A 7,419-nucleotide genomic window follows, 5' to 3' on the forward strand; every position below is an offset into this window, starting at 1 on the left:
TGGAATTTTAATTTGCATATAAAAGCAATTTTTAATTATTTTTTTTTTAATAAAAACCGAGTCTTACCATATATTGACCGAGACCTCGAACGAGCTTTTATGCGACTCTGCATATAGTTAACGCTCGTACGAGGTTTCTATTTAAGAAATCGACTTAAATTTTTATTACAAAATAAAGCTTTCGACTATACTTACGATACTATAAAAAAAAATTAAAAATTAAAAAATAAAAGTATTTTTTTTTCAAAACACGTTTAGTGTGATGAGTCGATCGACCCACCATACATACGCTCATAAGATTTTCAATATAGTTAAGGTCAGTGTAAGCTTATTTATAAATATTTAAATTTCAATTTTTGTGACAGTATAGAATTCTTAAGCATCCTGTGTATGTTTGTTAGCAAAATCCATTTTGTCAATTTTTTGCAAAATGGCGACAAGTAATAAAATTCAATCACTTATAACTCAGTAGTGTTGAATTTTGTCAAAAAGGTCTCTATACATGAAATGTTAAGAAGCCTAAAGTTCATCTAAGTAAAATATAAAAAATATATATTTTTGCTTGAAAACAAGCGATGTATCAGTTCGATCGTACCCCCATACTAGCCATTTTGAGACTTTCGGAAGAGTTAACGCTCTTAACTGTTTGGTTTCGAAGATAAAAATGTAAATTTTGAGTATCGCATAGAACTAACGTGCAGCCCCTATACGTTATGTTTAAAAAAATATATAAATTTTTTTTTCAAAATGGCGGCTAATGTAAAAATTCAAAGTGTCATAACTTTGCTAAATAAAATCCTACTAAAAAATGTCTAATGCAAAAAGTGTTTGGAATTTTAATTTGCATATAAAAGCAATTTTTAATTATTTTTTTTTTAATAAAAACCGAGTCTTACCATATATTGACCGAGACCTCGAACGAGCTTTTATGCGACTCTGCATATAGTTAACGCTCGTACGAGGTTTCTATTTAAGAAATCGACTTGAATTTTTAATACAAAATAGAGCTTTCGACTATACTTACGATACTATAAAAAAAAATTAAAAATTAAAAAATAAAAGTATTTTTTTTCAAAACACGTTTAGTGTGATGAGTCGATCGACCCACCATACATACGCTCATAAGATTTTCAATATAGTTAAGGTCAGTGTGAGCTTATTTATAATTATTTAAATTTTAATTTTTGTGACAGTATAGAATTCTTAAGCATCCTGTGTATGTTTGTTAGCAAAATCCATTTTGTCAATTTTTTGCAAAATGGCGACAAGTATTAAAATTCAATCACTTATAACTCAGTAGTGGTAAATTTTGTCAAAAAGGTCTCTATACATGAAATGTTTAAAAGCCTAAAGTTCATCTAAGTAAAATATAAAAAATATATATTTTTGCTCGAAAACAAGCGATGTATCAGTTCGATCGTACCCCCATACTAGCCATTTTGAGACTTTCGGAAGAGTTAACGCTCTTAACTGTTTGGTTTCGACGATAAAAATTTAAATTTTAAGTATCGCATAAAACTAACGTGCAGCCCCTATACGTTATGTTTAAAAAAAATATATAAAATTTTTTTTTAAAATGGCGGCTAATGTAAAAATTGAAAGTGTCATAACTTTGCTAAATGAAATCCTACTAAAAAATGTCTAATGCAAAAAGTGTTTGGAATTTTAATTTGCATATAAAAGCAATTTTTAATTATTTTTTTTTTAATAAAAACCGAGTCATACCATATATTGACCGAGACCTCGAACGAGCTTTTATGCGACTCTGCATATAGTTAACGCTCGTACGAGGTTTCTATTGAAGGAATCGACTTGAATTTTTAATACAAAATAGAGCTTTTGACTATACTTACGATACTATAAAAAAAATAAAAAATTAAAAAATAAAAGTATTTTTTTTTCAAAACACGTTTAGTGTGATGAGTCGATCGACCCACCATACATACGCTCATAAGATTTTCTATATAGTTAAGGTCAATGTGAGCTTATTTATAAATATTTAAATTTCAATTTTTGTGACAGTATAGAATTCTTAAGCAACCTGTGTATGTTTGTTAGCAAAATCCATTTTGTCAATTTTTTGCAAAATGGCGACAAGTATTAAAATTCAATCACTTATAACTCAGTAGTGTTGAATTTTGTCAAAAAGGTCTCTATACATGAAATGTTGAGAAGCCTAAAGTTCATCTAAGTGAAATATAAAAAATATATATTTTTGCTTGAATACAAGCGATGTATCAGTTCGATCGTACCCCCATACTAGCCATTTTGAGACTTTCGGAAGAGTTAACGCTCTTAACTGTTTGGTTTCGAAGAAAAAAATTAAATTTTGAGTATCGCATAGAACTAACGTGCAGCCCCTATACGTTATGTTTAAAAAAAATATATAAAATTTTTTTTCAAAATGGCGGCTAATGTAAAAATTCAAAGTGTCATAACTTTGCTAAATGAAATCCTACTAATAAATGTCTAATGCAAAAAGTGTTAGGAATTTTAATTTGCATATAAAAGCAATTTTTAATTTTTTTTTTTTTAATAAAAACCGAGTCTTACCATATATTGACCGAGACCTCGAACGAGCTTTTATGCGACTCTGCATATAGTTATTGCTCGTACGAGGTTTCTATTTAAGAAATCGACTTGAATTTTTATAACAAAATAGAGCTTTCGACTATACTTACGATACTATAAAAAAAAATTAAAAATTAAAATATAAAAGTATTTTTTTTTCAAAACACGTTTAGTGTGATGAGTCGATCGACCCACCATACATACGCTCATAAGATTTTCAATATAGTTAAGGTCAGTGTGAGCTTATTTATAAATATTTTAATTTCAATTTTAGTGACAGTATAGAATCCTTAAGCATCCTGTGTATGTTTGTTAGCAAAATCCATTTTGTCAATTTTTTGCAAAATGGCGACAAGTATTAAAATTCAATCACTTATAACTCAGTAGTGTTGAATTTTGTCAAAAAGGTCTCTATACATAAAATGTTAAGAAGCCTAAAGTTCATCTAAGTAAAATATAAAAAATATATATTTTTGCTTGAAAACAAGCGATGTATCAGTTCGATCGTACCCCCATACTAGCCATTTTGAGACTTTCGAAAAAGTTAACGCTCTTAACTGTTTGGTTTCGAAGATTAAAATTTAAATTTTGAGTATCGCATAGAACTAACGTGCAGCCCCTATACGTTATGTTTAAAAAAAATATATAAAATTTTTTTTCAAAATGGCGGCTAATGTAAAAATTCAAAGTGTCATAACTTTGCTAAATGAAATCCTAATAAAAAATGTCTAATGCAAAAAGTGTTTGGAATTTTAATTTGCATATAAAAGCAATTTTTAATTATTTTTTTTTTAATAAAAACCGAGTCTTACCATATATTGACCGAGACCTCGAACGAGCTTTTATGCGACTCTGCATATAGTTAACGCTCGTATGAGGCTTCTATTTAAGAAATCGACTTGAATTTTTATAACAAAATAGAGCTTTCGACTATACTTACGATACTATAAAAAAAAATTAAATATTAAAAAATAAAAGTATTTTTTTTTCAAAACACGTTTAGTGTGATGAGTCGATCGACCCACCATACATACGCTCATAAGATTTTCAATATAGTTAAGGTCAGTGTGAGCTTATTTATAAATATTTAAATTTCAATTTTTGTGACAGTATAGAATTCCTAAGCATCTTGTGTATGTTTGTTAGCAAAATCCATTTTGTCAATTTTTTGCAAAATGGCGACAAGTATTAAAATTCAATCACTTATAACTCAGTAGTGGTAAATTTTGTCAAAAAGGTCTTTATACATGAAATGTTGAGAAGCCTAAAGTTCATCTAAGTAAAATATAAAAAATATATATTTTTGCTTTAAAAACAAGCGATGTATCAGTTCGATCGTACCCCCATACTAGCCATTTTGAGACTTTCGGAAGAGTTAACGCTCTTAACTGTTTGGTTTCAAAGATAAAAATTTAAATTTTGAGTATCGCATAAAACTAACGTGCAGCCCCTATACGTTATGTTTAAAAAAAATATATAAAATTTTTTTTCAAAATGGCGGCTAATGTAAAAATTAAAAGTGTCATAACTTTGCTAAATAAAATCCTACTAAAAAATGTCTAATGCAAAAAGTGTTTGGAATTTTAATTTGCATATAAAAGCAATTTTTAATTATTTTTTTTATAATAAAAACGAAGTCTTACCATATATTGACCGAGACCTCGAACGAGCTTTTATGCGACTCTGCATATAGTTAACGCTCGTACGAGGTTTCTATTTAAGAAATCGACTTGAATTTTTAATACAAAATAGAGCTTTCGACTATACTTACGATACTATAAAAAAAAATTAAAAATTAAAAAATAAAAGTATTTTTTTTCAAAACACGTTTAGTGTGATGAGTCGATCGACCCACCATACATACGCTCATAAGATTTTCAATATAGTTAAGGTCAGTGTGAGCTTATTTATAATTATTTAAATTTAAATTTTTGTGACAGTATAGAATTCTTAAGCATCCTGTGTATGTTTGTTAGCAAAATCCATTTTGTCAATTTTTTGCAAAATGGCGACAAGTATTAAAATTCAATCACTTATAACTCAGTAGTGTTTAATTTTGTCAAAAAGGTCTCTATACATGAAATGTTGAGAAGCCTAAAGTTCATCTAAGTAAAATATAAAAAATATATATTTTTGCTTGAAAACAAGCGATGTATCAGTTCGATCGTACCCCCATACTAGCCATTTTGAGACTTTCGGAAGAGTTAACGCTCTTAACTGTTTGGTTTCGACGATAAAAATTTAAATTTTAAGTATCGCATAAAACTAACGTGCAGCCCCTATACGTTATGTTTAAAAAAAATATATAAAATTTTTTTTTAAAATGGCGGCTAATGTAAAAATTGAAAGTGTCATAACTTTGCTAAATGAAATCCTACTAAAAAATATCTAATGCAAAAAGTGTTTGGAATTTTAATTTGCATATAAAAGCAATTTTTAATTATTTTTTTTTTAATAAAAACCGAGTCTTACCATATATTGACCGAGACCTCGAACGAGCTTTTATGCGACTCTGCTTATAGTTAACGCTCGTACGAGGTTTCTATTTAAGGAATCGACTTGAATTTTTTAAACAAAATAGAGCTTTCGACTATACTTACGATACTATAAAAAAAATAAAAAATTGAAAAATAAAAGTATTTTTTTTTCAAAACACGTTTAGTGTGATGAGTCGATCGACCCACCATACATACGCTCATAAGATTTTCTATATAGTTAAGGTCAATGTGAGCTTATTTATAAATATTTAAATTTCAATTTTTGTGACAGTATAGAATTCTTAAGCAACCTGTGTATGTTTGTTAGCAAAATCCATTTTGTCAATTTTTTGCAAAATGGCGACAAGTATTAAAATTCAATCACTTATAACTCAGTAGTGTTGAATTTTGTCAAAAAGGTCTCTATACATGAAATGTTGAGAAGCCTAAAGTTCATCTAAGTGAAATATAAAAAATATATATTTTTGCTTGAATACAAGCGATGTATCAGTTCGATCGTACCCCCATACTAGCCATTTTGAGACTTTCGGAAGAGTTAACGCTCTTAACTGTTTGGTTTCGAAGAAAAAAATTAAATTTTGAGTATCGCATAGAACTAACGTGCAGACCCTATACGTTATGTTTAAAAAAAATATATAAAATTTTTTTTCAAAATGGCGGCTAATGTAAAAATTCAAAGTGTCCTAACTTTGCTAAATTAATTCCTACTAATAAATGTCTAATGCAAAAAGTGTTTGGAATTTTAATTTGCATATAAAAGCAATTTTTAATTATTTTTTTTTTTAATAAAAACCGAGTCTTACCATATATTGACCGAGACCTCGAACGAGCTTTTATGCGACTCTGCATATAGTTATTGCTCGTACGAGGTTTCTATTAAAGAAATCGACTTGAATTTTTATAACAAAATAGAGCTTTCGACTATACTTACGATACTATAAAAAAAAATTAAAAATTAAAATATAAAAGTATTTTTTTTTCAAAACACGTTTAGTGTGATGAGTCGATCGACCCACGATACATACGCTCATAAGATTTTCAATATAGTTAAGGTCAGTGTGAGCTTATTTATAAATATTTAAATTTCAATTTTAGTAACAGTATAGAATTCTTAAGCATCCTGTGTATGTTTGTTAGCAAAATCCATTTTGTCAATTTTTTGCAAAATGGTGACAAGTATTAAAATTCAATCACTTATAACTCAGTAGTGTTGAATTTTGTCAAAAAGAACTCTATACATGAAATGTTGAGAAGCCTAAAGGTAATCTAAGTGAAATATAAAAAATATATATTTTTGCTTGAAAACAAGCGATGTATCAGTTCGATCGTACCCCCATACTAGCCATTTTGAGACTTTCGGAAGAGTTAACGCTCTTAACTGTTTGGTTTCGAAGATAAAAATTTAAATTTTGAGTATCGCATAGAACTAACGTGCAGCCCCTATACCTTATGTTTAAAAAAAATATATAAAATTTTTTTTGAAAATGGCGGCTAATGTAAAAATTCAAAGTGTCATAACTTTGCTAAATAAAATCCTACTAAAAAATGTCTAATGCAAAAAGTGTTTGGAATTTTAATTCGCATATAAAAGCAATTTTTAATTATTTTTTTTTTAATAAAAACCGAGTCTTACCATATATTAACCGAGACCTCGAACGAGCTTTTATGCGACTCTGCATATAGTTAACGCTCGTACGAGGTTTCTATTTAAGAAATCGACTTGAATTTTTAATACAAAATAGAGCTTTCGACTATACTTACGATACTATAAAAAAAAATTAAAAATTAAAAAATAAAAGTATTTTTTTTTCAAAACACGTTTAGTGTGATGAGTCGATCGACCCACCATACATACGCTCATAAGATTTTCAATATAGTTAAGGTCAGTGTGAGCTTATTTATAATTATTTAAATTTCAATTTTTGTGACAGTATAGAATTCTTAAGCATCCTGTGTATGTTTGTTAGCAAAATCCATTTTGTCAATTTTTTGCAAAATGGCGACAAGTATTAAAATTGAATCACTTATAACTCAGTAGTGTTGAATTTTGTCAAAAAGGTCTCTATACATGAAATGTTTAAAAGCCTAAAGTTCATCTAAGTAAAATATAAAAAATATATATTTTTGCTCGAAAACAAGCGATGTATCAGTTCGATCGTACCCCCATACTAGCCATTTTGAGACTTTCGGAAGAGTTAACGCTCTTAACTGTTTGGTTTCGACGATAAAAATTTAAATTTTAAGTATCGCATAAAACTAACGTGCAGCCCCTATACGTTATGTTTAAAAAAAATATATAAAATTTTTTTTCAAAATGGCGGCTAATGTAAAAATTGAAAGTGTCATAACT

The sequence above is a fragment of the Plectrocnemia conspersa genome, unplaced genomic scaffold (genome assembly GCF_051122295.1).
Source record: "Plectrocnemia conspersa isolate PC_06_02 unplaced genomic scaffold, ASM5112229v1 ptg000010l, whole genome shotgun sequence".
Taxonomy (NCBI): Eukaryota; Metazoa; Arthropoda; class Insecta; order Trichoptera; family Polycentropodidae; genus Plectrocnemia; species Plectrocnemia conspersa.